The sequence below is a fragment of the Delphinapterus leucas genome, chromosome 3, assembly GCF_059928025.1.
Source record: "Delphinapterus leucas isolate spDelLeu-1000000601 "Yukka" chromosome 3, BTC_Dleu_Yukka2, whole genome shotgun sequence".
Taxonomy (NCBI): domain Eukaryota; kingdom Metazoa; phylum Chordata; class Mammalia; order Artiodactyla; family Monodontidae; genus Delphinapterus; species Delphinapterus leucas.
Genome location: NC_143131.1, coordinates 156,481,296 through 156,488,181, shown reverse-complemented (window position 1 = coordinate 156,488,181; position 6,886 = coordinate 156,481,296).

Genomic DNA, 6,886 nt, shown 5'->3' with positions numbered 1-6,886 from the left:
CATGGGGCAAAACCCTGACCAGTGACAGACGGGAATCCACCACATGAAAATTTCTCATTTCCTGCCCCGTGTTGAGCTGTCTTGAGATGCAGTAATTTATATGGTCTCTCTGAGGCAAACCCATGGGGTGGCGCAATGTACTTCCTACCCTGTACTTGTCCCTATTCCTTGCCTCCCTGCTTCATTCTCTCATGCCTGATACCTTGGAATTGTACTCCCCGGTAAAGTATAAACATGTAAGCTTTTGATTCAGGCTATGTTTTCTATGGGACCTAGCCTATGATGTTGTGTATCAAATTAGTGGCTCAACCACGGAGAAAATAATAAGAAAATAATAATTTCAAGTGAATTTAAAACACAGTAATTTGCGTACAAATTCCTGATAGGCTATATCCTAAAAACAGAAAGAAATCTTAAATGATATTTAGTAATCATAGGTCAATAATAATATTGATGTTGTTATTTTAAAACTACACAGACAGGGCTTCCCTGGTGGCGCAGTGGTTGAGAGTCTGCCTGCCGATGCAGGGGACACGGGTTCGTGCCCCGGTCTGGGAAGATCCCACATGCCGCGGAGCAGCTGGGCCCGTGAGCCATGGCCGCTGAGCCTGCGCGTCCGGAGCCTGTGCTCCACAATGGGAGAGGCCACAACAGTGAGAGGCCTGCGTACCGCAAAAAATAAATAAATAAATAAAAAATAAAAACTACAAAGACATAGAAAACAAATTTATGGTTACCAAAGGGGAAAGGAGGGGGAGGGATAAATTAGGAGATTGGGATTAACAGTTACACCCTACTATATATAAAATACATAGACGCACATATGTATAACTGAATCACTTTGCTGTACACCAGAAACTAATACAACATTGTAAACAACTATACTTCAATAAAAAATAAATAAAATAAAAACTATATATTCATGTAGATAGAGCAAAAAAGAGAGATTATGTTATGCATTAGAACCAAGATTTTTGGTGAAAGAGAAATATATATATCTAAAATCAAAAGGATTGAGTAAAAACATTGTAATCTTAAACCTGAATTAGAAATATTAGTAAGAACACAATGTATTTTTCTCTTTCAAACAGAAAATGCGTTGTCTAGTTCTGTTGACTGAAGAGGTCTATAAGAAATAACTACTGAGGAGCCCAGACAGTGGTTTCTAAATATTATTTGCCACTAACAGGTCATAGAACTCTTTGAAGAAACGGCTAATTCCAGTCTGGGGGCAGGAAATGTACAGGATGAGCCAGGAACGTGTACCAGAGAACAAAGAAGTTGTCAAACTGTTACAAGGGGCCAAAGATGGGAAAATTTAAGCGTCAAAAAGTATAGTGACTATCTCTCTTCCACTGAATTGCCTTTGCAACTTTGTCAGTAATCAGTTGTCTATATATGTGCATGTCTTTTTCCAGACTATTTTCTTCCATTGATCTATTTGTTTATCTTGATACCGATACCACACTGTCTTGATTACTGTAACTGTATAATAAATTTTGAAATCTGGTAATGATAGTCCTCCAACTTTTTCTTTGCTAAAGTTGTTTTGACTATTTTAGGTCCTGCTGGGATTTTGTGATTGCATTGACTCTGTAGATTAACACGAGGAGAATTTACACCTTACTGTTGAGTCTTCTAATCAATGAACAAAGAATATCTCTCCGTTTATTTAGACCTTAACTTCTCTCAGCAATATTTTATAGTTTTTAGTGTACAAGTCTTTCATTTTATTTGTTAGGTTTATCTCTAAATATTTAATATTTTTTATGCTATTGTAAATGGCATTTTAAATTGTTAATTTCCTCTTGGTCACTGCTTGTGTATAAAAATACAATTCATTTTGTGTGTTCATCTTGTATTCTGTAAACTTGCTGAACACACATATTAGTTCTAGTAGCTTTTTGTAGAATCTATTTTTCTACTTAATCATATTGTCTATATATGTGTATAAAGGTACTTTTATTTCTTCCTTTTAAATCTAGAACCTCCAGTACAATGTTGAAAAGAAGTGCTAGAAGAGGACAACCTTGTGTGATCTCTGATTATAGAGGAAAAGAGTTCAGTCTTTCACCATTAAGTTTAATGTTAACTGAAGGTTTTTCATAGCTGTCCTTTATCAGGTTGAGGAAGTTTTCTTCAATTCTTAGTTTGCTGAGAGTTTTAATTAGGAAGATGTTGGATTTAGTCAAAGGTTTTTTCTGCATTGAAGTGATCATATGGTTTTTCTCTCTTGGTTTTTTTTAATGTTGTCAATTACATTCATTGATTCTTTAAAAGTGTGGTAAAAAGTATATAACATAAAATTTACCAGTTTAATCATTTTATAGTTACAATTCAGTCTTTTTATAGCTGAATAGTATTCCATTGTATGGGTGTACCACATTTTGTTTATACACTTGTCAGTTGATGAACATTTGGGTTGTTTCCACATTTTTGCTATTGTTAATAGTGCTGTTATGAACATTTGTAAGCAACTTTTGGCTTGAATACCTGTCTTTGATTCTTTTGGATATTAGGAGTAGAATTTCTGGGTCATATGGTAATTTTATGTTTAACCTTCTGAAGAACCACCAAACTGTTTGCCACAAAGGCTGCCTCATTTTACGTTCCACCTGCACTGTATGAGGGTTCCAATTATGCAACATCCTGGCCAATACATTTTCCTTTTTAAAAAAAATTACAGCCATTCTAGCAGGTATAAAGTGGCATCTCATGTGGTTTCAGTTTGCATTTCCCTAGTGACTAATGGTGTTGAGCATCTTTTCATGTGATTGCTGGCTATTTGTATGTCTTCTTTGGAGAAATGTCCATTCATGTCCTCTGCATATTTCTTTTAATTGGGTTGTTTGTCTTTTGGTTGTTGAATTATATGAGTTTATTATATATTCTGGATATTAGATCCTTACCAGATGTGTGATTTGCAGGTATTTCCTCCCATTCTGTAGGTTATATTTTTCCCTTTCTTGATAGTGTCCTTTGATGCACAAAAGTTTTTAATTTTGATGAAGTCAAGTTCATCTATTTTTTTCTTTTGTTGCTTGTGCTTTGGGGTCATCTCTAAGAATCTATTGCCAAATACCAAGTCATGAAGATTTACGCTTAGGTTTGAGAGTTTCACAGTTTTAAGTCTTACATTTACATCTTTGATCTATTTTGAGTTGATTTTTTATATGTTATGAGGCAAGTGTCCAACTTCATTCTTTTGCACTGTGGGTATCTAGTTGTCCCAGCACCATTTGTTGAAGAAGTTATTCTTCTCTTATTGAATAGTCCTGGCACCCTTTTCAAAAACATTTGACGATAGGTATATGGGTTTATTACTGAACTCTCAATACTCTTCTATTGATTTATCTTTATGCCAGTACCTCACTCTTGATTACTGTAGCTTTTTAGTAAGTTATAAAAGTGGGAAGTGTGAATCCTTCAACTTTGTTTTTCTTTTTCAAGATTGTTTTGGCTATTCATGGTTCCTTGAGATTCCACATGAATTTTAAAATCAACCTTACCATTTCTGCAAAAATGGTCATTGGGATTTTGATAGCAGTTACACTGAACCTGTAGACCACTTGGGGATGTATTGTCATCTTGACTATATTAAGTCTTTCAATCCATGAACACTGCATGTCTTTCCATTTGTGTAGGTCTTCCTTAAATTTTTTCAGCAATATTTTGTAGTTCTCAGTGTACAAGCCTTGCACTTCTTTTGTTAAATTTTTTCCTAAGCATTTTATGCTTTTGAGGCTATTGTAAATGAAATTGTTTTCTTAATTGCATTTTTGGATTGTTCATTGCCAGTGTATGGCAATACAACTTTAAAAAAAAATTATTTTATTAAGGGCTTTCCTGGTGGCGCAGTGGTTAAGAGTCTGCCTGCCAGTGCAGGGGACATATGTTCGAGCCTGGTCTGGGAAGATCCCACATGCCGTGGAGAAACTAAACCCGTGCACCACAACTACTGAGCCTGAGCTCTAGAGCCCTCAAGCCACAACTACTGAGCCAGAATGCCGCAACTACTGAAGCCTGCGTGCCTAGAGCCCGTGCTCCACAACAAGAGAAGCCCCCACTCACCCCAACTAGAGAAAGCCCGCCTGCATCAACGAAGGCCCAACGCGGCCAAAATAAATAAATAAATAAAATAGAACATTAAAAAAATTACTTTATTGAAGTATAGTTGATTTACAACATAACTATTCTTTGTCTGTTGATCTTTTTATTAATAAATTAATTAATTTATTTATTTTTGGCTGCATTGGGTCTTCATTGCTGCGCATGGGTTTTCTCTAGTTGTGGCAAGTGGGGGCTGCTCTTCATTGGGGTGCGTGGGCTTCTCATTGCGGTGGCTTCTCTTGTTGTGGAGCACAGGCTCTAGGTGCGCGGGCTCAGTAGTTGTAGCTCGCGGGCTCTAGAGCACAGGCTCAGTAGTTGTGGTGCATGAGCTTAGTTGCTCCACAGCATGTGGGATCCTCCTGGACCAGGGCTCGAACCCGTGTCCCCTGCATTGGCAGGCGGGTTCTTAACCACTGCACCACCAGGGAAGTCCCTGTCTGTTGATCTTGAACCCTAAAACATTGCTAAATTCATTTATTAGCTCTAATGGTTTTTGATGTGTAGTCTTAAGGATTTTCAATATATAAAATAATTTCATCTGTAGATAGAGAACATTTTACTTCTTCTGTTCCAATTTGGATGCCTTTTATTTCTCTTTATTGCCTAATTGTTCTGGTTAGAACTTCCAGTACAATGTTGAACAGAAGTGGCAAAAGTGAGCTTTCTTGTATAGGAAGGTTTTTAACTAAAAATTCTGTTTCTTTAACAGATATATGGGTATTCAAGTAGTTTGTGCCTTTCAAGGAAAATTCATCATAGACTTAGATGTAAAACACAAAACTATAAAAGTTCTGGAGGAGAACATTAGACAAAAATCTTTGCGAACTGGGGTTAGGCAAAGATTTCTTAGATATAATACAAAAGTATGATACATAAAAGAACAGATAAATTATAATTCATCAAAATGTAAAACTTCTGCTCTTCAAAAGTCTCTGTTTAGAAAATAAAAAGACAGACTGGAAGAATATATTTGCATACTACATCTGATGAGAGACTTTAGTCAGAAAATATAAAGTACTGTCAAAACTCAATAGTAGGGACTTCCCTGGTGGACCAGGGGAAAAGAATCCATCTTCCAGTGCAGGGGATGCGGGTTTGATCCCTGGTCGGGGAACTAAGATCCCACATGCCGAGGGGCAACTAAGCCCCCAAGCCACAAGTGCTGAGCTCTCGTGCCTCAACTAGAGAGCCCGTGTGCTGCAAACTACAGAACCCACACGCTCTGAAGCTGCGCACCACAACCAGAGAAAGAAAAAACCTGTGTGCCACAGCTAGAGAAGAGCCTGTGCGCCGCAACGGAGAACCCGCCATGCCGCAACTATGACCCAACGCAGCCTAGAAAGAAAGAAAGAAAGAAAGAAAGAAAGAAAGAAAGAAAGAAAGAAAGAAAGAAAAACTCAATAGTAAAATAAACAAACAGTCCAATTTAAATACTAGGTAAAAGCCTTTAAATAAAATATAATAATATTATACTAACTTTAGTTAATGATGTATCACTATTGTTTCATTAACTGTGACAAATATACAATATTAATGTAGAATGTTAATGGGGGAAAGTGGGTATGGGATGTATGGAAACTCTCTGTACTACTTTCACAATTTTTCTGTAATCTAAAACTCTTCTAAAAAATTAACTTTTTAAATGATAAAAATAAAAGTTAAGCCTACTCTTACCCTATGATCCAGCCATTCCACTTCTAGGTATTTACCCAAGAAAAAAGAAAACATGTATTCACACAAAGACTTGTACACAAATGTTCATAACAACTTTATTGATAAACTGGAAACAGAAACAGAAACTGGAAACAACCCAAATATCTATCAACAGGTGAATGGATGAACAAATTTTAGTACTCAGCACAATAAAAAGGAATGAACTACTGATACATGGAACAACATAGATGAATCTTTAAAGAATTACGCTGAGTAAAAGAAGCCAGACAAAAAAGAATGAGTCTTGTATGATTCCATTTACATAAAACTCAAGACAAAATGTAAAACACATCAGCGGATGTCTGGGTATTGGAGGGAGGCAGGGAGATAAGGGAGAGAGGGAACAAAGGGAACAAAGGGAAAAAATACATGTTTCAGGTTATTGGAGATGTTCATTATCTTGATTGCAGGGAGGATTTCCTAGCTGTACACCTATGTCAAAATTTCTCAAATTGTAAACTTTAAATATGTGCAGTTTATTACCTGTCAATTATACGTAAATAGAGGTACTTAGAAAATATAATGCCTACAATGAATTGAAACTCATCAAGTATGTGTAAAACCAGGAGCTTATTATGATATCAGAAAGAGAACAACCACAAACCCATGCTCGTTAATTGCTTTTGGAGATTGCCAGCACATCAGTTCATTTTTCTGAAAGCTGATAAATTAAGAGAAGCAATCAAGCATTGGTCTTACCTGTCCTCTATGAACTCTACCTGTGGGCAAACAAACTGATAACAAGAGAAAGTTCTTTAAGAATTTCCAGCTAATGCATCACAGAAATAATGAATTGGGAGATGGGGATTGACATGTATACACTGATGTGTATAAAATGGATGAATAATAAGAACCTGCTGTATAAAAAATTAAATTAAATTAAATTAAAAATAAATTAATTAATTAAAAAAAGAATTTCCAGCTAATGCAAATATAGTGAGAGAAATAGAATCACCACAGTTTCAACCCCAAATAAAGTAACTGATTTAGATAAAAATCACAAAGAGTGCTAAGAGCCTGAGATGAAAAGCTGATCTGAAACTTTATTATCAAATGATCAGGC